This window comes from Rhipicephalus sanguineus, chromosome 3, assembly GCF_013339695.2.
Source record: "Rhipicephalus sanguineus isolate Rsan-2018 chromosome 3, BIME_Rsan_1.4, whole genome shotgun sequence".
NCBI lineage: Eukaryota > Metazoa > Arthropoda > Arachnida > Ixodida > Ixodidae > Rhipicephalus > Rhipicephalus sanguineus.
Genome location: NC_051178.1, coordinates 61287120 through 61312841, shown reverse-complemented (window position 1 = coordinate 61312841; position 25722 = coordinate 61287120).

Genomic DNA, 25722 nt, shown 5'->3' with positions numbered 1-25722 from the left:
TCGTGACACAGTCACGTCACGAGATACAAATGTTGGTGTATATCAAGCTAGCGAAACGGCCGCCAGTGCTCGATGAGCATGTCACGTAAATCATGCTGTACATGACATGTGTTGTAACCTTAAGAGACAGGAAGAGAGCAGAGTGGGTCAGGGAACAAACGGGGGTTAAGGACATCATAGTTGAAATCAAGAAGAAGAAATTGATATGGGCCGGGCACGTAGCACGTCGGCAGGATAGCCGGTGGTCATTAAGGGTAACTGACTGGATTCCAAGAGATGGCAAACGCGTGAGGGGGAGACAGAAAATTAGGTGGGTAGATGAGATTAAGAAGTTTGCAGGTACAACGTGGCAGCAGAAAGCACAGGACCGGGTCGATTGGCGGAACATGGGAGAGGCCTTTGCCCTGCAGTGGGCGTAGACAGGCTGATGATGATGATGATGATGATTTGTGTTGGCCACACAGTAGCGACGCGCGATACCAATTTTGTGTATATCAAGCTAGCGAAACGGCCGCCAGTGCGCGATGAGCGTGGCACGTAAGTCATGCTGTGCATGACATGGGTGTCATGATTTTCATGTTACCACTTGGTATTTGTACTGTTCACACAGTCACGACGCGCAATACCGATTTTGGTGCATATCAAGCTTGCGAAACGGCCGCGAGCGCACCATGAGCGTGGAATGTAAATCATGCTGGACATGACATGTGTGTCATCATTTGCACGTTGGGACTTGTCACTGATGTTCATCATACACTCTTGTCACGCCATACCAATTTTGGTATATATCAAACTAACGAAACGGCCGCAAGAGCACCAAAACATTGGCATGCAAATCATGTCGTTAATCACATGGATATCATGATTTTCATGTTATGACCTGTCATTGATGTTCTTCATGAAGTCATGTTACACCATACCAGTTTTGGTGTACATCCTATTAACGAAACGGCCAAGAGACCACAAAGTCGTAGGCGGCTAGATAGATAGATAGATAGATAGATAGATAGATAGATAGATAGATAGATAGATAGATAGATAGATAGATAGATAGATAGATAGATAGATAGATAGATACGCTCAAAGTCGCAGAAGTTCGCTAAGAAATGCTTCGCATTTAAAATTATTCGTTTCCAAGTGCTTTATAATACCACAACATATACATGTTCAAGGGGTCATGAAGCACCCTTGTGCTGATTGAAAAAACACATCCTGCGGAAAGCTGACACGGCTATGAACTGCTTTGCCAAATATTACAGTCGTGCGCGCCGCGTATGGCCACAAGTGGAGCGCGAAGTTGCCGTTTCCCCAGGCACCCTCTTTTCAAACAGAGGCCGGTTCTCACTCTCGTCGGTGGGCGGGGCGTCTGTCCGCTGTACGTCGCAAAGACATAGCATGCTTATTGGCCGATAGCCGACGTAAATCGAGAGCGGCGTTCGGATCAGATGCGCTTCTTGCCACGGAATGCCGCCACTTGCCGGCGCCGCACTCGCGCAAGCGAATCACAGCGGGAGAGCGGTCGCGTTTCATGACGCGCGCTGGCGTAACTTCTTTCCCCCATGCCATCCCTCCCTGTCTAGCTTCCAGTGCGCTCGTCGGCACGAGAAAAGAGAGAAAGCGCTGGGAGCGTGCGCCAAACCCCCGTAACTCCGCTGATTCTTGACGAATTCGAGAAATTTTTGCGGCAATCGATTCGGGAGGCAGTACACTCCGATACTGAGGCCATTAGATCATTACTTGGAAAAGTGGTTCATGACCCCTTTCAAGGATTTAACAACAAAGTCTGGTCAGTGAAATTGGCCGGCAGTTAGCGACATTATTTTTGTTTCCAGATTCTGGTATTGACACAACATTTGCTAGCTTCCATTCAGATGACAGTTCCTGATTTTCAAGCGATTTTGAAACTAAAACAGCTAGCAATGGCGCCAAAGCTCTTGCACACCCCTTGAATACGTTATTAGAAATAGCATCAGGCCCTGGAGCCGAGTTTGAATTAAGGTATTCAAGCAAATCGCATACACGGCTAGCAGAGACAATTTCATCCATAGGTTCCAATACCTGGGTGCCGTATATGGCATTGCACCTTGAAATGGTTCAGAAAACACGGACTGAAAATATCGGTTTAAGCAGGCTGCCTTCCCTGCATCTTCCGATAAGGTCGTATCGCCATCAGTCATGTCCGGACTGCCAACAGAGTCTACCTTATTCAATTTCCCATATTTCCATACCTCCTTAGGATTGGCAATCAGCTTTCCTTGCAAGGAAACAAAAACGCGATCATTCGCTTCTCTTAACTGTTTCTCTAACAATCGACTTAATTCAGCGAGCTTTTCTTGAACATCTGCAGTCCTTGTTAAACGAAAACGCTTGAAAATGCGATTCTTTACATTAATTAACTTCCTTAGGCTTGTGGTAAACGAAGTAAGAGTAGATGACATGGTGTCATAGTTACAGTTTTATTGCGATAGCAATTATATGGACAGTCTCGACTGGTTTTTGCCGTCGCTGTTGCCGTCGCCGTCATGTCCTTCCGGTATGAAGTCCAAATGGACGAAATTCCCCCGCGCATCGTATGTTCTACTGCGGCTAAAAGCGCGCGAGCGGGGGCGACGAACGCGGCCGAAGCAGAGATTAAACGAGCCGTCCCGTTTTCGTCGCTTGAAGGGTGCATGCGATAACATCACCCTGCTCGGGAGGCCATGCTGTCGAAGAAGACATGAAACGCCCCACCCATCTTTACCAGCATGAAAAGGGACACAAAGATGCGAGGGGGGCGGGAGTGTCGCGGGAGGAGCAACTTTGAACTTTGAATCTAAGGGTGCGATCGCTGGCGCGCGCGCTATCTCGAAAGCCATCACAGCGGGCGGCTCGTATGCCCTTCTGCGTGCTGTGCTCTCAACGCGAAGTTACTATGCGAAGAGCATCGCTCCATGAAGCGGCCGTATTCTCTTACACCAGTGCTTTGCAGATACGCGAGATCGGATACAAAACAGTTAGCTGCCAGCCTCACTTCTTGTAGCACTACACTTTGTTGCTATCACATTCATTGCTTCGCCTTTGCGGTGAAACTGTGACATTTTTGATTAAAAAAATTCTACACGGCGTCATTCTCCTTAACTTTAGGTTTTGACAAACGAAAATTCCCACAACAACCTCATGATCACTAATCCCTGTCGTCGTTGTAAATGACGTTGAACGGGTGCACCTCCACCACTTGTTACGGGGGGTTCATTGAGGATTCTACGAGAGCGACTATCGTAGCAGCAGCACGCAGGGCGTAGCCAGAGAGCGAATTGTCGGTGTGTGCCAGCCGATGGCGATGGGCCTTCGTGCTTGCCTATCTTTCTCACAGAGGGTTAATTGCAAAAAAGATCTAGTAGAGAGAGAGAGAGAGAGAAAGCTCTTTAATGAAAAACAGAGAATTCTGCCGGCGTACCTAAAGGCGCCTACATGCTACTCTGTATAGGGGAGGGGAGTGAGGACAGAAAGGCCCTAGGAGGAGGAGGGCAGAAAAGGAGAAGGAGAAAAAAAAGAAGATAATATGATCGTGGTCTGTACATGTCACAACGTAATGATGCTGATGTAAGTTAATTTACAGTTTATCAATTCGGTGAATGTCCTCGAGGAATCGGAACAGAAATTTTAAAATTTTACGTTGCTGAGAAGGAGAAGACGTAGGTCCGAGTATATTCCTGAGATCTAGCGGTGCTTGGGAAGTTGAGCATATACTACTTTCGAGACAAGTTCTTTCTTCTCTGTATGCCTGGCAATCTAATAAAATATGTTCTATTGTTTCTAGAGCACCACAGTTATCACAGTATGGGTCCGTGGTCAAACCAAGGCGGCACATGTAGCTATTGGTGAATGCTGCGTTGAGGCGAAGACGATGATAGAGTGTCTCAGGTGACGAGGAAGGTGATGCGGAAGTCTTGTTTTTAAGTCAGGGTCTATGGAGCGGAGAAAGAGGTCTTGAGGCGAAAGATTCCATAACTGATCCCTCTCTCGGTGGGCGTTCTTCTTTGCCATTGCTGATGCATCTGACTTAGTGAAGTGTGTCCGTCGAATTTTCCTTAAGCATATACCTCTACGTGCAGCTAGATCCGCTTTTTCATTTCCGTATATGCCGCAGTGTCCGGGAATCCACTGGAACATGACAGTGTGACCAGACACAGTGGCCATGTGGTGGATGTAACCAATGTCTCGGGTCACCGGATGTTGTTGACGAGTGGCGTTGATGTTGCTCATGCTCTGTAGGGCTGCTTTCGAATCTGTTAAAATGACCCATCGTCCAGGAGGTTGCCGCTGGATGTAAAGAATGGCTTCCTTTATCGCGTACAGTTCGGCTGACGTGCTTGTTGTTAGTCGTTCAAGACGGTAAGAGAAACATTGGTCCGTTGAAGATATGTATAAACCACTTGACGAACTATGGGAAGAGCAAGACCCGTCGGTAAAGATGTGAGCCGAACTGGAGTATTTCTTGGCGATGTATTCTAGGGTGATTTGCAAAATCTCAGCTTGTGGCATATTCTTTTTCGAGTTGATACCGGGGATGTGTGAACAGACTTGCATAGATGACAGTGTCCAAGGTGGAAAATTCAAGGGCATGAGCTCTCGCATCATTACAGGAATGGGGGCACTTATTTCTCGGACTGCTTGTCCAAAGCTTGAGTTAGCGCAGCTTTTAGCAATGCGGCCAAGGAAGTGTTTTCCATTTTGGGTGATGTGTCGGAGATGAATGCGTAAGACTTCTTGTCTACTGAGGACGTCAAGAGGTAAGCATCCTTGCTTCCGCTACCGTTCCGACGCACGAAGATCCTTTTGGTAGGCCAAGGCATATCCGTAGAGAGTTGTTGCGTGCGGCATCAAGTTTCTTTTTGCTGGTCAATGATATTCGCTGTAGTACTGGCAGACTGTAGCGCAAAATACCGTCGACGTAAGCTTTGTGTAGAAGTATCATCGAGTGGCAGCCGCTACCCCATTGTGCTCCTGCCATGTAGCGGAGTACTTGTGAGAATGCAGAGATCCTTGCACAAAGTTTGTTCACCTGTGGTGACCAAGACAGGCTTCTGTCAATGATTACGCCAAGAAACCTTTGGCATCGCACATAAGGAAGAGCGCGTCCACTGACTATTAGTGGGTACTTTTTCATGCTCTTCCGGGAGAAGGCCATGACGACGCTCTTTTCCGGAGATAGGTGCAGACCTCTGTGTGTCAAATAGAGGGAGGTGTTTGCCAGCGCTTTCTGTAACCTCTGCTGAGTGACATAGCGAGAAGGTGATGCGCTCCATATGCAGATGTCGTCTGCATACATTGTAATGTGGACACCACGTGGTAACTGTTTCTTGAGGTGAATAAGAACGAGGTTGAACAATAAAGGGCTAAGCACCGCACCCTGTGGTACACCCTTCTTTATAGCGTAGTATGCAGTATGGCCTTCTGCAGTGCTCATGAACAGTTGCCGCCCTTGCAAATAGTTCGCAATCCATGCGTATACTCTTCCTCCAAGACCGATGGCAACCAGGGCTTCAAGGATTGCACTGTGGGCCACAGAGTCGAATGCTGCCTTGATGTCCAGAAAAATGGCAATTGGTATGTGTCCTTGGGTAAGTTCTTCTTCAATTGATGAGGTGAAGGCTATCACATTGTCAATAGCTGACCGGTGTTGCCTAAATCCATTCATTTCTTGGGGGTACAGTTTCCTGCTTTCAAGTAGCCATGTTAGTCTTTTGTGTACCATTTTCTCCATGAGTTTTCCGATGCAACTTAAAAGAGCTATAGGTCTGAAAGAGGCATAGCTCGTTGGCCGTTTGCCTGGTTTCATGACTGGGATTATTTTTGCCAGCTTCCATTCAGCAGGAACTTCTGCATTTATCCAAGAATCATTGTATAATTCCAGCAGCCGAAGAAGAGAGTTTTGGGATAAGTGTGCGATAGCTTTATAAGTAATTCCGTCATGCCCTGGAGAAGAGCGTTTGTTACAATCAATGATAGCAACCCTCAGTTCCTCCACGGAAAATGGAGTATCCAAAGCTGGTACAGCCGAACGTGGTACATTAGTGTTAAGACTGTTGGTCCTTGGCAGCAGTCCTGCGCATCCAGACAGACGTCTACAATATTCGTTGGCAACAGCCTTGAGCGGCATTCGTTCATGAAGTGAGAGCGCTGTGAACGGGTGAAGTTGCTGGGGTTCTCTGCGAATTCCTTTGATTACACGCCGGATTTTGGCTAACGGTTTTCGGACGTCCAGAGTTGCACAAAAGTTTCTCCATCTCTGCCTCTTCAGCTTGGTTAAGTAGCGACGGATATGTCTCTGTGCACGCCGGCAAGCACGGAGATCTTCGATGTTTTTAGTCCTTAGCGCTCTTCGTTCCGCTCGCCTTCGTATCGCAACTAGTCTCTGAAATTCTTCATCATTGGCTGGGACATCACAGTGCTTGCTTGTGGTACGTGTGTTTTCTCTGAGGCAGTAGGAAATCGTAGGAATGATCTCAGCGCTCCTGGTTGCGGCTGTGATTCCTCTATTTACTGCTTGTGTGTACGCTTCCCAGTCAACGGATCTTGTCTGTATTTTTTCCGGTGACGCCTGAGCATCATGAGCTGATATCAGAATTGGATAGTGATCACTACCTCGCGTTTCCAAGTCGGTGCACCAACTGAACAGCCTTGTAGTGCTCCTTGTTACAAACGATATGTCAATGCAACTAGTGACCCTCGGATTCTTCAAGTAGGTAACACGACCATCATTCAGCGGTTCAATTGAATACTTTGCTAAAAGCTCCGCAAGTTTGGCTCCACGTGTGCACGTGTGCGAACTGCCCCAGATTTCGTTATGAGCGTTAAAGTCACCGCATATAATATGCGGCGCGGAAGTTTTCGTTATCAAGCTTTCTAGTCTAGAAACATCAAACGGCGAATTTGGTTGAAGGTATACACCGATGACTGTAAACCTTTGGGAGGCTATCATTGTAGTTACACAGACGTATTCATCTCTATCGTGTGGTGCGACTTCAAGTTCAGAAGCAGGAATGTCGATTCGTATGCCAACTAGGAGTCGGCTGATACCCTTTTGCCGACGTGAATGATAAAAATAGTAGCCGTTCATCCGAAATTGTTCACCAACACGGGACTCGGAAATCACCATAAAAGGGAAGCGGTACGCTCGCACAAGGCATCGGAGGTCCGTTAGCTTCGAGCGCAAACCGCGAGCGTTCCACTGAAATATTGTACATGTTCGGAGGTGTTTGTTAATGCAACTGCAGGTGAGGACATTGCCGGTGAAGCCATCATTGCTGCGTCGATGAGTCGTAGCGCTGCGGCGCATACGTCGCCGTCACTAAATGCTCCAACGCCAAAACAGCTTCCACCTCAGGTAGGCTCTTAGAGGAAGGAGCAGCTCGAAGAAGAGCCTTAATAGCTGCAAACATCATAGGGATAAGTAGGCTTGATATGTCGCTGGCCACTGATGAGTCTGTCTGCTTTTCATGGCTGGTGCTAGGTGTATGTGGATTCTTAGGTGTGTGCTGGCGGTTGCCTGCACTTGATATTCCTCGGGGCTTTGCTTGGAGGGTCTTCGAAGACGATTCTTCTGCAAGATGTCCTTTTATGACCGATGCAAAGGTCTTTTAGATGACATTCCTTGAAGCGATGTATCTTTGTGCTGTGGTTCGATACTGTAAATACTACATCCGGGTTTGGTGGCGGTTCATTCCGTCTAGGTGCTTTTCCCTGAATTTGTTCCAAGTGACGTGCCAGAGTTGCTGCTTTCTTTTTAGGGCACCCTCCGTACGAGGCCGGGTGAGAACCCCCACAGTTAGCACAGAGAGGCTGTGCTCGTGACTTGCACTCCTTATGTGTATGAGCACCAGAACATATCTTGCACCTTATGGGGCCGTTGCAATGTTTTGCAATATGGCCATGTCGTTGGCATCTAAAACACTGCGTTGCTGATCCAATGTATTCCAGTACGGGATAGCTGCAGAACCCAAGAACAATTCGCTTTGGCATAGGAGAGTCTCTTGAAAACTCGAGAATTACAGATCGCCGCCTAGACTCCGCTACTCCGCCTTCATCACAAGGGACGTAGGAGACTTGTCTTCTAGCTGAGATGACACCTTGTGCTTGTAAGTACCGCTGGAGCTCTTCATCCGAATATTCGAGGGGAACGTCCTGGATTTTCCCATACGTGGCAGAGTAGGAGTAAGGAACTCGCGCTTCAACAGACACACCAGCTAATTCCGAGATGGCGAGCAGGCGATTAGCAGCAGGAAGTGTCGACACAGTCACCATAAGGCTACCATCCTTGTTGAGGCGATGACGGATAACTTTTCTTGTGCGGACGCAACTACCGCAGATGCCAAAACGTTCGGGTTCACTTTCCAGAAACTTGCTTCAGGTGACATTGGCCTGAGTACAACAGGTATTCCAGCACCTCTGTTCTCTTGTAATTCACAACCATGAATGACGCTTGGTCCATGTCCTCTCCGCTGTAGCGTGCGGAATTTTCTGTCTCGTCATCCTCACGTAACCTCTTTGCAACTTGCTCTCCTGCACCCTGATCTGTAGAAGAGCCGTGGCCACTCACCGTTTTGGTGATGTGGAAGACGCCATGAGTGCAGCATGAAGCGCAGCCGATGGTGTCCAGCCCCGGCTCGCAGCGTTCGTCGGCGCAGCGCGCCAGTAGGCCGCTTGACGTGCCGTTCTCGTTGAAAGGAGACCCCCAGGCCTTTACGTGTTGATCACTCTTATTAATGTTCTCAAAAATGCGAGAATCGTTGGAAAAAACTGAGAAATTACAGCTCGTAGCACGGTGGCTACCGTTACTATGTTAGCACATAGCCCACTGTACCTTGTGAGAGAAGCAACAAACTGTGGTAATACATGTTCGCTAATGAGTTTTCCTGAAGTGCCAAGTACAGGCCAGACCGTGAGCGCAAGACGGGGCATGATTTATCCAGTCAATTTCAGAAAAGTTAATGTCCCCTCTAGAAAATATTTTCTGTTCCTAATGCAGCCAGTTCTCAGACAAAGGCTTCCTGCGATTGCGCATTGTTGGAGTTAGGCGGCCAATAAAACAGCCCACCGCCACGTGTTGCGCTTGTGACAGCTCAATTTTACACACACGGCTTCGCACTGAACGTGACAGCGCGGGAAACACACAAGGACGAATAACCGACGATGACTAGCGACGTCGGTATTCGTCCTTGGTGTTTCACGTGCTGTTCGTCACTATGGAATACCAACTAACCCGGTCACACACCTTACTTCGCACTGTAGGCTGATTAGTGATACCGACACGCTTTCTATCTGTTATCAAACAACATTAAACTCCCCCGCCGCGTACATCGTGATCTTTGCGATAGACGTTCAATATGTGACAGAAAAACGCTGTAAATATTGTCGTCGAGCCACGACTCGGTGCCTACAATTATGTCGGCATTCGTACGCAGCCACAAGGTATGAAAACGCATCCTTCTTATTTCTTATGCTCCGACAGTTTACAACGACGAAGACCAGTTCTGGCCTGATCGTCCCTTTGGTGTCCAACAGAAGATATGATTGTTGTTGCACCGGTTCTACGTCATCACTGGAGAAGAATTGTACATAAATGTTTGGGCCCCCATAATAAGCTTGTTAAAGCGAAGCACGAAACGTTTTTTTTTTGCGCTCTTTGGCAAATGCACCAGTTTTCTCCATTCGAAACGGACTTTGTTTGAGTAATCCTCGCTTAGTGACAGAGTGGTTCCCCTTAGCTTGTGTGCCCTCGCAAGTATATTCTGTTTTTCTTTGAAGGAAGCGAAATTGTGCTACGATGGTCTATTCCTCGAGGTAGAAAAGCGGCCCACCCCTGTGAGCCCGTTCAATTTCCGACGTCCTCACCTGGCACCCAGATGGTCCGCATAAAAGCGACAGCTCCTGCCGTTTAGACGCTTCCCAACTCTCCGGCTGATGAGTATATTCAGTCCCGTGAAAGGCCAATTGTTTCTACGTGACCTATTTTCAAGGTGATCTTGACGCCTTTCGACCCGATTTCAACTGAGTTGCAAGAGAGGAGTTGCTAGATATAAGCTATGGAAATCGGCTCTTAACGCTTTTAGGCCACCGACGTCGCGTTCAGTCGTGGCTAGTCGAGCCGTAAGTTTTTTTTGCCTATTGTCAGCAGCTTTCTGATTAGCTTTAATATCTTTCAGTGCCTCGATAACCTTATTCTAACCCTCTTGTATATTTGGCTGTGAGCGTAATTGCCTTAACAAGTTACTGTTCGTGTTCCACAGTGAACGGTCCCGGATTCATCTCGATGTCCCCTGACAGCAACAAGCGCCTCGACAGCACAGAAAGAACATCCCGACATTTCTTGGCAATTGACCCATACAGGCCATTAAATTAGGCATGCAGAGGACATGAAAGGTTGGGTTTCGCACATGAAGGGATGAGTGAAAGAAAGGTAATAAAATCGTGTCGTGACTTCACAAATGACTGCACAAATGTGCACGAGTAAGAGCGGAGTGGAAAGGCCAGAATCTAGACCAATGAAACTGTTCAACAAGTGGACAGGGCATTTCAATTAGATCGATGACTGACAGTTAGTAGTTTGTCGGATGAATTTCCTCTTGTCAACCGCACTACAATTTCTACGATTGTAAGTGAAGAGCGCAGATATCACAGTGTGTGTAAGGTGGGTACTAAAATGCTTACTAAATAACTCAAACAGCAAAGAATTCCCAGGCGGCGAACTTCTATGCAGAGGGACTAAACAAGCTGGTGCAGCGGTAGGAAAAGTGCTTAGAACTTAACGGTGATTATGTAGAAAAAAGTGAAGTTGTTTTTTGCTTAACTAAATAAAAGAAACTTTTACTAACGAATATTTATTTTCTGGGGACCAAACGATCAATACTTTTTGAATAAACCCCGTGTCTATATATATATATATACACATATATATATATATATATATATAATATATATATATATATATATATATATATATATATATTATATATATATATAAATTCAAAAGAAAGTTCTGAAGTTCCGGTGCACATGTAGTCGAGTACATGAAAGAGCACACTTAAGGAAATTCCATATTTTTACTCATTTACGTTTCGGCCCTTGCGCGGCTATCGTCAGAATAAACTGAAGGACAAGCGTGCAGCCGTTTTTACGGGTTCCAACACGTGGGCGATGTGAATGTACACAGTTTACAAGACAATAACAATACAGATATAATACATGAGGCTGGATCAAGGGCGTGAGCAAGCGCTTTTAACGATAAGCCATTGACCGCACTAGTCTCAATGGTTGCACGTGTAGAGACAAGATGATAGCGATTGTTCAATAACCATACTTTTTTACAGGTGTGTTAAGCACGTTTCATTGAAGATATGCCAAAAGTTCGAACATGAAGACATTATAGAAAAAGACGACACTTTTCCTACGCTCTCGTTAAGCCATACAGTGTTAAATTATGGATTAGAAAGGATTCTCAAACTTCGCGATCATAGTGTGATTTGGAGACTGATTGTAATAGCGTCACCATGATTTTCTCAAATGAATGACCTGGCAGCCGAACATGTTTAGACAATGAAGACGTGAAAAACTGTTAGCGTGTGCTCTGTGATCGTTGAAACGGATACGAAGTGATGTTTCGGTCTGACCGATGTATTGCATGTGACACACTGAGCATTGAAGCAAGTAGATAACGTTAGTGCTGTCGCAGCTGAAGTCTCAGTTAATCTTAACTGAAAAAGTAGATACCGTGCATTTAGCAGTTTTTGCAGTGGTCATATGAGCAGAAACTTTACATCGTGGTTTGTTACAGAGATGACAACCAACAGGAAGTATGGCTTTAGTCTTGGATGAAGTTACGACATCGCGCAGGTTCTTTTGATCGGCGGTAAACCACTCTTGGTGATTCCGTGAAAATGTTCTTAAGCCAATTGCTCTGTGTCAATAGGTTGTAGTGCTCACTGAGAATGTGCGACACGTTAGGAATAGATGCAGAATGCGTCAGGATGAGGTTAGTTCGTGAGGTCAGCGCTAACAGCTTGTCAGTACTGATGAAAGGGAGTGAAAAAACGCGTTAAGTGCTGAAAGATTTCGGAGAGATGGAGGATACATCCACTGAGAAGAAAAAGAAGATGGCTTTGCCTTCGAGTCATCTAAAGACCAATGCATAAGGGACGCTGTGAGTTTCTGCTTCTTCACTCCTCTCTTTAGTTAGCCCTCCTATCCGCGATCACGTGATCTTAAGAAACGCCATGAATGGTGAAGGGCGACGACCCCGGCACAGGGTTCATAAAGATGGTTTTCCTGCAAAACACACCCCGTGACATGCGCGCTTGCGCCCCTACATACGCCGTGACTGCAGTGCTCATTAACGTTCCGCATACAAAGCTTCATAGCATGTGGCCGGGTGTGCTACCGCTTCAAAGGCGACAGGAAAGCGACGCTGGTGGCGGCCGCAGGACGACGCACCTGTTGCTTGCGTCCGCACAAGCTATAATGGCTGCATCTGCTTATTGCTGTCATGCGCCGCCCCGCGGAAAGCATATCAGTTGTACGATTCACGTTAGGAAGTACTGCAATCATGGAGCACAAATGGGCATGTGTCGGGATATATTTTTGTATTTGGTGCGAATCTGTTGTAAGCAGAAAAACAGGAGAATGCGACACACACAAGCGCTAACTTCCAACTGAATTTCATTAAAGAAAACACATGAATATATAGGGTAGCATCACGCCTGCGCAGCTTCACATCCACAAAACCACATTCACTCCTAAGCTGCGCAGGGCGTGATGCTACCCTATATATTCATGTGTTTTCTTTAATAAAATTCAGTTGGCAGTTAGCGCTTGTGTGTGTCGCATTCTCCTGTCTTCGTCCCTGAAGTTCGCGCTATTTAGCTGTTCAAATGGAGTGCCAACTAGCCCAAACTTGCACCTTGCTAAGCAGAAAAAAATGGGCTCAGCTTCCAGTAAGTCGCTCAAGGTGGATCACAAGCAGAGCTGGTGGGCACGTTTCAAGTTCTTAGGTTAACCATCTGTACAGAATACTTGCGCGGTCGTTGTGTGCGTGCCGGTTCAAGATGATCATAACTTTCTATCCACGACAACGGCAGACCTAGACCGTAGCAGCTCTGCTGTAAAATGACTATAGCGCGTACGTGCCGCGGAAATTGGACAAATCCCACCACATTCCAGCTTCCCTTGCTAGCCACCTGTACAGAATGCTTGGGAGGTCATTCAGCACATGCCGGTTCACGATGTTTTTAATTTTCTATGGACGACCCACGGCAAACCTCGTGCATAACATCTCTACTGTAAAGTTTCTATAGCGCGTATTTGCAGCAGAAATTGTGCAAATGCCGCTATGTTTCAGCTTCCTTGTTAGCTATATGTACAGAAAGAATGTTTCGGTGGTCATTGAGTGCGTGCCGGTTCATGATGGTGATAATTTTCTATCTACGACACATGGGAAGCCCCCAGCATAGCAGCTGTGCTGTAAAAAGTGGGATAGCTACGACTAGGCCCGCACATTGGGACAGCTACGCATGGCTTTTTTGCCTTTTCGCCGATTCCCTTGGCAAATTGTACCTTCTATTGTTTCCTACTTTTTTGCCTGAAATAAACTTCAACTAGGCAAATTGTACCTTCAATTTTTGCTACCCTTTTCCTGAACTAAACTACAACTTCAACTTGTGAGGCGAAGACAGGAAGTAGCGCAGCTGGTTGCGTTAGCCTCTTCCTTCCCATCCTTCTCACTCTTACTTCCATTTTTTCCCTTTCCTAAAGTGTAGTACACAAGACTATGCGATGTTTTACCCTCTCACTTCCTTCTTTGCCTCCTCCTCATCCTTCATTCTCTTTCCCATCCCTTCCTACAGTACAATATGAATGGCTACCCTTGATCTTTCTTTTTCCTAATTATTTCGCTATCTTTCTATTTTTTCTCTCTTTACTCCCCTTCTTTCTTTCTCTCTCTCTTACTCGTTGTCTCGCCTTGTATCTTTTTCTCTCTTTCTTCCCTGTGTTTCTCTCTTTCTCTGCCTCTCTCTCTGAACTCGTTCTCTCGCCCATCAGAGTTATTGCATCCAACGCCGGAAAAATTGGCGCAGTGTTCTGGAACCAAAGCAGAACATGAAGAACAGGCAAAAAGAGAGCCTGCCGCTTCATGATGATGATAGTATTCTGCCGTCGACGTAAAGCATAACGAAAAGGTTAAGCGAAGAGGTCCGCTGTAAAAACCTAATACTTCAAAGACCGAAAGTGGGAAATACTCGAATCGGACATTTTGGAAACCGATCTACAGCTTTCTCATGGGAATTCGTCGCCCTGCTTCATTGCTTCAAACACTTCGGCAACCAATATTTTTTATAAGCAATTAAGCCGAACACAAAATAGTGCGACTTCCTCCATGCAATTTTCAGCAACATCCATTTCGTCGCGTCGTCATAGAGTGCGTGGAAACATTTTTAAACTGTGACTAGATTTAGCTGCGGCATCCTGTATGATATGTATGGCACCTATGCGAAGTCAGTTTTTGACACGTACACCTGTAAAAATACAAAGAAAAATATCTTATACAGGGAAGCACGAAGCCGGTGTTCCACCTTTTCATGGCACATTCTATGCCGATGCGGCGCGTCGGGGGGAAGCGCTGCGCCGGACTTTGCCGCACGCCCAGCCCGCGCGGAGCTAGTTGCCGGCTGTGGCTTCTGTCCCTGTAGTGGAGGCAGTTAGATCTGCTCCACCTAACCAGCAAGGAAGTCCCGCTACCGTAGGTTGGCTGGCGCCAACACAACCATCGGCGAAATCCTGCGCTATGCGGACTGAAAGCGCAGGAACGCCACGACCCGTCACGGTGGGGCGCAGCCAAGGCTTCCTCACTGTCTCCGGCTCTGGTTGGCGCTGTCAGCGACCAGCGCAGCCTGGAGCCGAAGACAGTTCCGTCGACCTCCGCGCTGGTGCGTTCAAAAGTCTTGTCGTCTGTGGCGAGACATTCACGCGATACTTCTCGCTCGTAGGAGCGCTTGTCCGGCGTCGCAGAGCAGCCAATGGACACTACATCTATCCTAACGGCCCATCAAGCGCCAAAAGTGTGGCGAGCGTCCTTCGACCGCTCCAGAAAAGATAAGAAGCGCGTCATAGGGCCCAGAAAGGGCCCTGCAATCTAAGGCGCACCTCTTTCATTTGTACACACGGCACCAACACATTTTCATTGTGGAAACGCGAGCTATACAGTGGAACGTGAGGGGTCTTTTTAGTAACCTCGATGGCGTTCAAGAAATCCTACACAAACATAACCCAAAATCGTTGTGTGCGCAAGAAACCCACCTTAAATCAAAGCATATGAACTTCCTCAGACATTTTATCATTTTCCGCAAACATTATGACGATGCTCTCGCGTCATCTGGCGGCGTTGCCATCATAATAGACAAAAGTGTAGCGTGTCGCAGTATGCAGCTGCAAAAGCCATTGGAAGCAGTGGCCGTCCGGGCTGTTATTTCAAACAAACTCATAACCATCTGTTCACTTTATATACCCCCACACTATGAGCTACACAAACCTGATTTTCAGTCTTTTATGATGACTTGCCAGTACATTATCTTGTTCTCGCCGATATCAATGCACGCAGTAGCTTGTAGGGCGACTCTCGCAGCAATGCGCGAGGTCGGTTCATTGAGAAATTTCTACTTTCCATTGGCGCATGCCTATTGAATAAGACGGAACGAACATTTTGTAGCCTTGCAAGCCAATGTTAATCATCCATAGATGTTAGCATTGCATCTACCCCACCCTTTAACCTTATTTTAACTGAAGCGTTATAAAAACACCCTTTTGGGAGCGATCATTTTCCAGTACTCTTAAGAACAACAAAACGAAGAGAATCTCCATCACATTGCTCCGTGGTGGAAGGTCAGTACGCCAAATGGGAAAAGTACCGAACTCTTACTGCAATCATCTCATGGGCCGACATGTCTTCCTTAGGAATTGACGTTTCAGTTGAATATTTCACTACTATTTAAATTGTCTAAAGGGTCTCATCATCTTAGGCAATTTGTATGCACTATTTTTTTTTTCATTTGCAGGCTGCAGCTATCGTCCTGGCTTTAAAACTACTACTCAATATATTCATTCCCACTTATATACCGCCATTAATCATGCTCTGGCCAATGCGAATTCCTTGAATGAGCTAGATATGCTGAATTTAGATTTTGCCGAATGCTGTAGCAGCGGAAGGTCAAGGCCTCATACAAGATAATAAAATATGGAGCATGAGGTTAACCCCGCTAGCCCAGCCTTTTGCAGAATTCTTTGACACTCTCGAGCAACTAAAAGACTTGGAATACGAGTGAAGCTCAAGCGTTATTGCATGGGCGTCATCTCGAACTCGTGTCGTTGTTCAGGTGACAAGAGTTCCTGTGGCTCTTCAGCGCAGGGCCAAGGTGGAACTTCAGTCTATGCAGGTACAAGACAGCTTAGCTTCAACGGATACTACCGATTGCACAAGCCACAAAGCAACATCTGTTATGACGAATAATATTATAATTCGCAGACCCTACGGTGCCTAACAAACAGCTGCTGCACGAATATTACCCAGTGCAAAAGAAGGAGGCGTAGTTTCGCGGATGTCCGGTGATATGCACTTCTCGATGCTGGGCGCGGTGTGTTCGGATTTCGGCAAATGAATCTTTTTCGATCCACTTCTGTAGTGTGTACAATGAGGACGCCGTACTGGAACCACGGCTTATTCGAATGCTTTTGGCATAGCTTAATGTGCAGAAAAGCTCCAAGCAGTTGTGCATCGCCCACTGCAAGTGTTGTTGTGCGTCACGTGGTAGTGGATGACAAGTACGCTTCGGCCGCACAAAGGAGGAGCACGAGCAGCACCTGTCGTTGTTTGGCAGTCTCTCTCGAAAAACGCCCTAAAGCTGGATTACTTCTGGCTGCAAAAAAAAGTGCAGCCTTTATTGCTAAAGGCACATCCATAGAACAGAAGGCCTAAGCCTCTCTTTAAGGCGAAGGAACAACACGAGGAAATGAAACAGCCAGAAAGAAGTAAGGAACTCGAAGTATATTTCCGGTCATAAAGAATTATTTGGAATGTTTAATCCCGAACATGTTCGGCATGAAATGCGGCTTAGAAACCTGCTGCGCAAAGGCTTTGCATGGTGTTGAACTGCGGCTTCAGCGCTGAACGCTGCGTCAAAGCTCCCTGACTGGACCAATACTTTCCTTCTTCGATCATAACAAGCCCGTCCACATTTCAGACGACTGTACTGATTTCAGCAATGCTAGCTTGGTGAACTGAGGCGCATAGCCACGCTCCTCAGAGTGCGCCATCACATTCAGACATCATCCGGTTTGGCCTGTACAGACAGGTCCACATCACGATGGAATATTTCACATGACACTCGTTGCCCAGTTAGTTCCTTTTGTTCTATGCGTCGCACCGCAGCATACGCTCCCTCAATCTTTGTTTAAAAGCGGAGCGGTTTAAGCTCTTCCGTTGCCCGTAGAGCGTGAACCGAAACGACGCATGACTACGGCGTCACTGCGTGTTTGCTAACAGCCACTTGGTACAGCCGTGCCTCGCTTCGCATATAAAGAAAACCATGGCTGTGTTTTTATAGGCGAGAGGAGGAGGAAAAGATAACAAGAAAGATAGAGGACACACACAAAGAGAAGGAAACACCGAGAAAAAGGCAGGGGAAGGTGGAAGTTTATCATTTTTCATCACAAACTTCGAGCTTCCCCTGACTCTTTCTTTGTGCTTCCTTCTCTCTACGTGTGCCTCTGTCTTTCTCTCGCAAACAAGGGATGTGTTGGAGCCGGCGTTTCGAAACGCGCACTTGTTTTCTTCAAGGCTTTGACTGCTTATGTAGCATGATTTTCATAAACAGTCGCGCTATGGAAAGCAGTTGTAGGCTTGAAGAAGAGAAGTCCGCTTGGCGAAACGTCGGCTCCAGCACACCTCCTTTTTACGAACTTTTCATAAACGAAAGAAAGAGAAAGAACGAAAAATATCGAAACAGAAAGAGAAAGAAAGTGTAGTATAGACTGACGTTCAATTCCACGGGGGCATTAAGCGACTGATTTTTATTTGTGGGGACATATCATATAGTAAGGAAGTGGCAAAGAGAAGTGAAGGTGCGGAGGAGTGATGTGATGATTAGGAAAAGAGAAAGGAGAAAAGAGGGTAAAGCATTGCATAGCCATGCATCGTATGGTACAGCATGGGGTTGGGAAAGGGAAGGGAGGGTGAGGGCGAGTGATAGGAAGGTGAGCAGGACGGAAAGGAGGAGGGGGAGAGGGAAAGTATAGTATACCCATGTATATAGCAAGGGTGGGAAAGAACGGTAAGAGTGAGCAGAAGTGATATAAAGGTGAGGATGATGTTAAAGGAGGAGAGAAGGCACATCACAATATATATATATATATATATATATATATATATATATATATATATATATATATATATATATATATATATATATATAGGAAACAGCGGAGTTGGCGCCTTAGCCCCTTCCTTTCCTTCCACGTCACGCTCACTTCTCTTTCCCACCTTTTGGTAATACCAAAAGGTGGGAAAGAGAAGTGAGCGTGACGTGGAAGGAAAGGAAGGGCTAAGGCGCCAACTCCGCTGTTTCCTCAATGTTCGCTCCACTAGCGCGTAGCTGGCCCAAATTTCTTTCCTCTGTTGTACTTGCACGTGCGCAAATTACGCCTTGCTTATTCGAGCCAGAAAAAAAGACCTTCACGCAATTCACGTGCTGCGCTTCTCAGTCGATGCGGCAGCATGTGAATATATGGCAATGTAGTAAAATTTTACGCCTTTTTAGAAACATTTTACATTCTCTGTTCAAACATGATCTGAGGAACCCGAGATTTTACAGCGGAGATTTCATTCGCTAGTTTCTAGCGAATCGCTGCGTGCGCAGACCAAGGGCAGCAGCGGTGGGCGTCTCGCCATTGTCCGCTGCAGCGGCGCGCCTTTCCCGGTTGCTTGCCGTTTAGAAGAATTGAAATTAGGGCGAGATTGTAGGCGTTCCTACTTGACCAAGGAGCGCAATAAAACGACTAAAGAAAGAAGACGACGACAAGACGAGCTCTCACTACAAACTAAAGCTTATTCTCAGAAATCCACGCCTGTGTAACTATCAACACCAATCACAAATAGTGCATCAGCAAGCAAGAACTCCTCATCGCGCTCCCTGATCGACGAACTGCAAAAATAACAAGATCAGCGTAATAGGCCTTTAAAACTGAAATTGAACAAGAAAAATGCGACGCAGTTAAAACCGCTAAAATCTGAAAGCCTGATATTACGTGACGCATGCTCAGACTCAAGCCTTCATCATCAGTAATTGGAATCGGCAAATACATCTAGCCCATAGGTGTCATGACTGGCCGACACACCTGGAACCATTCTTTCCAATGCATAGAAATTATCTACAACTTCTAGAGTCACCTTACATGTCGTTGAGTTCCTTCTAAAGGGTTTAACAACCGCATTGTCAACAATATAAAAGCACGATGAGAACGGTGATCCTTTCGGACAGCTCAGATATCCTCCGAATCTGATGTTTAGAAATCGACCTGCCTATACCAAATATATTTCCACCCACAAGAAAAAATAACGCAATATACTACATTAGAAGGGGCAGGTAGAAAAACATTACCGTGTCTAATGTTACACTGAGCCACTTTCGTGCATAAGCGCCTCTGCAGAACTGGACAACTGGCGCCCAACTTGATTTTCGCCGTGGAAGCGACGTCAACGTCACGGCACGCTTTCGCCATTTTTTTATACAACGCGACAGCGCATGAATCTGCAGAATAACCTCTGCCTGGTTTTTGTTTTCATCCTGTACCTTTTGGGCGTGCTCTATATCTGCCTTGACGGCATTTACACAGTTAAAACTGGCACTTGTGATCTGTGGTGATTGATAACTAGGCGTGGGTTTGTGAGAATAAACTTTAGTTTGAAGTTAGCGCTCGTCCGGCGTTCTTGTTCCTTCTTCTGCCGTTCTTTTATTGCGCTCGTCCTTATGCGGATAATTTTCGCTCGGTTAACCTCCCTGCATTTCATTTAACCTTTCTTTTTCTCTTTCTTCTTCGAGTATGCTGCGCGTTGTTACACTGAGGTGTACTGGAGGTGCCTGAAGGATTGCACACACCAGGAAAATTCTCGCTTTCCGAAAATTTTACGCCATGCATGCGTTTCGACGTGCGCTCGATAATGGGCCACTCAAGATGCTGACCAATGCTAGAAAGAAGACGCAGTGCCGGTGCCACCCGAAAATAGCATTTTACGGAGCGTCCCACTTTAGGCAAAATCAGGAGCCCACCCCCTATAGCGCAATGGGTGCAAGCAGGACTTCGCGGGGGCGTGCCTTATCTTTCTTTCTTTCTTTCTTTCTTTCTTTCTTTCTTTCTTTCTTTCTTTCTTTCTTTCTTTCTTTCTTTCTTTCTTTCTTTCTTTCTTTCTCTTTCTTTCTTTCTTTCCTTCTTTCTTTCTTTCTTTCGCATTGCACAATGCTCCCTCCTAACGCAAGCGTTCAGTTTTATTTACTTAGTGGCTGCCCTTACAAAAAATCTTATTGAAAAATAATTGAAAAGCTAGTGGTCAATGTTGACGCATTGTATTGAAAAGTATTTGAATGGTATTTGAAAAATTATTGAAAAGTCATTGAGCTCACCATTTACACCCATTGAAAATTGGCCGGTGATATTTTATAAAAAAGTTATTGACACAAAAGTGATTGAATAGTAGTGAACCTGTTATTGAATGGTTTATGAGCTGCAATTCAAGCAGCATTGAAATTTGATGATCTAGTTATTGAAAGTAAATGTACAGTATGTCGTAATAGTTGTTGAATTCTTTTAGACATGCAAGTGTGATATCCTCCCCCTGAAAGAACAATGCCTACTGAAGCACATGCCACAGTAGGCATGGTCCAAAAAGGTTTTGCATAGAACCTCTTGAAGAATGCCTGCTGAGGCACGTGTTTACAATATGCACTGCTGCTGTGTGCTTGCATAAAAAACTATAGGAGGCCTGCAGAGTTCAAGTGTTATTGTGACAGACTATGCCAACTCACTCTGGACGGGAAACAGCAAGCTACATGTACACAAAAGCAAAGAATAACTTAAATCAGGTCAGTTTACTTTCACTATAGCTGAATTACAGTAGGTAAGGCACAACTGCACGGAGGCAGATCGCGCTTTCAATAACTGCAATAGCAAAAGCTTTTTATCGCCTGTTATAATGCTTCAATTCTTCCAACCCCGCGTAAACCTGGAAACAAGGTAATCTGGGCGAGAAATAAAATATCAGGACACGGTCACATAAGTCAACTGAATGACACACACACAGACACTGGGAGAAGTCAACTTTTTTAGAAGTTCTGTGACCTTTCGTTTTCTTTCAAGAGCCCAGGGAAAAGAAGAAAACGCAAATATGCGGACAATCTATCTTTATTTATGCAAAAACTTCAAGTAACCCCACCATCAGAGATGAAAGCCATAATTTGTTTGGTGTAGCGCTTGTTTCAAAATAAAAAGGGTGACTCCCACCTGCAAAAAAAAACAGGAGAAAAGGAAATTGTTGTATAAGTTCGTACCTAGCAGAGGACGGTGTGAACAGGCGAAAACTCGATAACATCGTACGGCTACAAAGGGGCGAACATGCTACAATTAACCAGGCTGAAGCGACGCGCGGGAGAACGACCACTTTGAAGGCGCGCGTCGAAACAGTCAAGGCAAAGTAACATCTTGGCACTAGAAAGACGCCCCACTTATGTCCTAAAACAAGATTTTGAACACTCACTCACCATTCGAAACTATTCCAAAATAGCGCAAATAGCGCAGAGTAGCTTTGCAGAGTCAGAATCGTAGTACAGGCGCTCGAACGTAAACGTATAATGTATACCTTGAAACAAGCTCCGTTAAGCGCGGCCAATAAAAGTCAGTACGTTCGAAAGTGAACGTAAATCGTAACCTACATTTATATTAGGACAGTGTAATCCTGCATGCCGCAAAAAGTACGCAGTCACGTACTTCTCAAACATGTCGCGCATGTAGCCAGTGATGCAACAAAACACGCATTTTTCATGGCTTTCGAATATAATTGTGCACAGGTAAAGAAAATTAACTTACCTTCAACAAGGACAGCGGCCTGTAGTTTAAAGAATCCGCAAATCCAAGCAATGGTAAGCGCACATCAAGGTGATCGCTTCCGTCCCTCCATCTAAGCAGAAATGAAGATGCGACAGTCTCGCCCCCAAACTGAGACGGCCATTTCTCCGCAGGAAATGTTCCGGGACTAGGCTTAACTCCAGTACACGTATAACGGCCACTAACAGGCACTCCAGAGGAACGTAGTCCTTGCATGCAGGTACACGAGTGCTGAACATGCCGCGAAGTAGCTTCTTCACAGCTGCGTTCATAATTTCCGTGAATCATGGCACTCACAGAGCACGAACTAAAGCGAGAGGAGACTATCGCGGCGAGCGCGACCGGCACGTTCGAATTCCGCGTACTCGACTGACGTCACACAACGATGCGGATGGATACACCGCATAGAGCACCAGCGCTACGAAGCCCGTCACGAAGTTAGGCGGTAATTGGTATTATTAAAAAAGTTACGTAAAGCTTGCTGGTTAACGACCTTCGCACTCTGCATGTTTGTTGACGCAATGCAACACAACAAATGTATTGTTCTTTTGGCGTTATTTTCTTAGTCGCAATAATACATGGCACGCAAGCTCGAGTTCAAGCGTTCAAGTTTTAACGTGTTTTGCATGGAGCAAAGGCGTGCGTTTGCGACAGCAGGGGTGGTAATAAAATAAAATGAAAAGGAATGATAGCAATGATAGTCGCTGGCACATCACGTTTCTCTGGTAGATGTATGCGGTGAGGTTTGAGATAATGGTTTAGTCGACACCGCGTACAGGCAGGCGCTGTATTACGCGCCGAGGCCCCCAACATCCATAGGTAGATACTTTTACGTCATGCCCGCGATAGCGTTAAAGAGCTCGTTTCGCAGAAATTCCGGTGTCGGCGGCGGCTTCTTTGGTTGCGAGCGAAAAAGCAGCGTTGGCCGTGAGCGAAAATTCGAGGTAGATGCAAATAAAGATATCAGCCATGGGGCACCGTACTTTGGCTTTCCTTGCGGCACGGTTTGGGTCTCTACCGAGAAGCGAAGGCAGGCTAGCGATCGGCAAGGCGATACTCACGCGTATACATTGGACACACAAAATATTGTAATAAATGTGCTGTTGAAGAGGGCGCAAACCTTTACCTTTACAATACGTATTTCGTGTGTGTGTGTGCGTGCGTGCGTGCGTGCGCATATCGCTATCGCGTTCAAGTTTAACGGTTTATCAGTTTTTGTTACTGGCTTGCCTCCACGGCGGTACATAAATGGTGCCTATCCTTAAACACTGCTTATGACCGTTAAATCCTCAAACGAATCTACCTTTGGGGCCGCCGCGGTGGTACAGTGGTTACGGTGCTCGGCTGCTGACCCGAAGATCGCGGATTCAATCCCGGCCGCGGCGGTCGCATTTTAGGCGAAAGTGCTAAAGGTCCATTTACTTCAATTTAGGTGCACGTTAAAAAGCCCCAGGTGTGTCATATTTCAGGATATGAGCTCTCCACAACGGAGTGACTTATAATCATATTGGGGTTTTGGCGCATAAAACCGCAGTAATTCATTAATTAAGCTTTCTTTGTGTATTCAGCTGCAGTACAGTTTCTGCGCACTGTATACTGTGTCCTAGGAGGTTACACTTACCTGCGTTGCTTCGGGTACTAAAGCAAGAAGTCAGTAATGCTTTGTTGCCGCATGAAGAGTTATGTAGTGGGTCATTCGGTGAGAGCTAATTAAAACGGACAGGCTTGAGAAATCACGTTGCCGAAGGTAGCTAGTAATATAATCCCACGTAGGGACCGCCAGGCCAAGCTTGAGGGCCCGATCACGGGCACAATGGATGGTCAGGGTTTGGTCATTGAGTTCGGGGCTTCGCAAGCCTCATGCGCTTCTGAATATCAGTTACCATTGCTACATCTCTGCGTTACTGTACAAGGTTGCGTAAAATGTGGAGTCGTATTTAAAAATAAAATTGTATTTTTGTAATATATTACATTACTTGCAGCAGCAAGTTCTGCATATGCTTAAAAAAATTTTGCTTTACATTGGCTGACACATAGAGAGCGTCCATGATGCAAGTAGTGCTGTAGTGTTGATTGTGTGCAAGAGTATTTGTTGCTTGCCGGAAATTAAATGTCATGTATGCCGGCTACCAAAAAAAGGCAAATAAACCTACTATATGCGCATGTGTGTCTGGGTTTCTTAATAAGATGGCAGGAGTGCTCGTGATATTATGTGTAATAAGTTTCACGCCCACCTTCATACGTGCGCGGCCGGTCCTAAACTCAACCACAGTACAACATAAAATCAACAAAACATCAATATATTTTTCAACATGTACTTTTGATTGGAAAGAATCAATGACAATTTCGTTGTCTAGTCATTGAGAAGATTCAACGACATTTGACATTTAGTTGAAAAGTCATTGATTCAACCATTCGTCAATCATTTGTCAACACTTTCTCAATAGTCATTTTTATAAGGGTGTCCCCGGAACACTGTTTTCGGGCTGAATTAGTATGGCTCTTTTATGTTCTTTTCAGCGTTCGCCAGCCTCTATATTCCGCTTCATACATCACGTGCACCACTATGAAAGCGAGAGAGACTTCTCGCAGTATATGCATGGGCACCAAGAAAAGTCCCTTGATTTTACCACCCTCGATGTGATTTCTTTTCGTCTCTAGGCTGAATAATAAATGAAGATGCTTTGTGCCTCAAGCATTGACAAAGAAACCCTGTTATACGGTTGCCAATAAGTCCTTTTGGACCACGTGCCTCCTTGTTTTCGTTTTTGGTATTTCATTTTGGTGCCCTTTGCGACGCATCACGCGCGGGCTTGTGCTCAGCACGCACGAGCCTTTACTACGACGAGAGCCAAGCGCGAGGCTCGCGTTCTCACACATCTTGCTGGCCGGAACGCGGGTTATGAATTCAAATTTCTCGAAGTCGGAATTTTCTTGAAATGTGAAATTCCTGTTATCGCCCTTACGCGTTATCCAGGATGTCGCTTTTTGTCCACCAACACGAAATATCTCAATGAAGCGCCCATAGCAAGTGCGCTGCTTCCCAATTGCTTTTTATTTTTTTATTCCTTCATCGTCAGTATAACGCATTCCTATGCTTCGGTTTAGTTCACATTGAGCAAGCATGGGTGCCTGGCCTAGTAGTCAAGGCAGTCGCTGTTGGGCCGCGGCACTGTGTAAGAAAAACAAGTTTTCGTACACCGTGAACCGGGGCGGGGGGGGGGGGGACCCGGGATTAAATCCCAGCTCCGGAAAGAAAATTTATTCAGTTTTATTTACGATTTCTATGGCGCGTGCTAACTGTGGGTATGGAGGGCTTTCATGTGAGCGCGTCATGTGTTTCTTTCCGCGGTGGTGGGTTTCTGGAACACAATCATCACCACCTTCACAGGGCACTGAATAGAAGCTTCGCTTGAAGAACTCTACGATTATGCATCCCTTAGACCAGAGGGCGGCAACCTTTTGAGGCAGAGGGGCGAGTTGCATGAGGCCGAAACGGTGGGGGCCAGACGGCAAACCAAGGTGCGGTGGACGGAGGGGCTA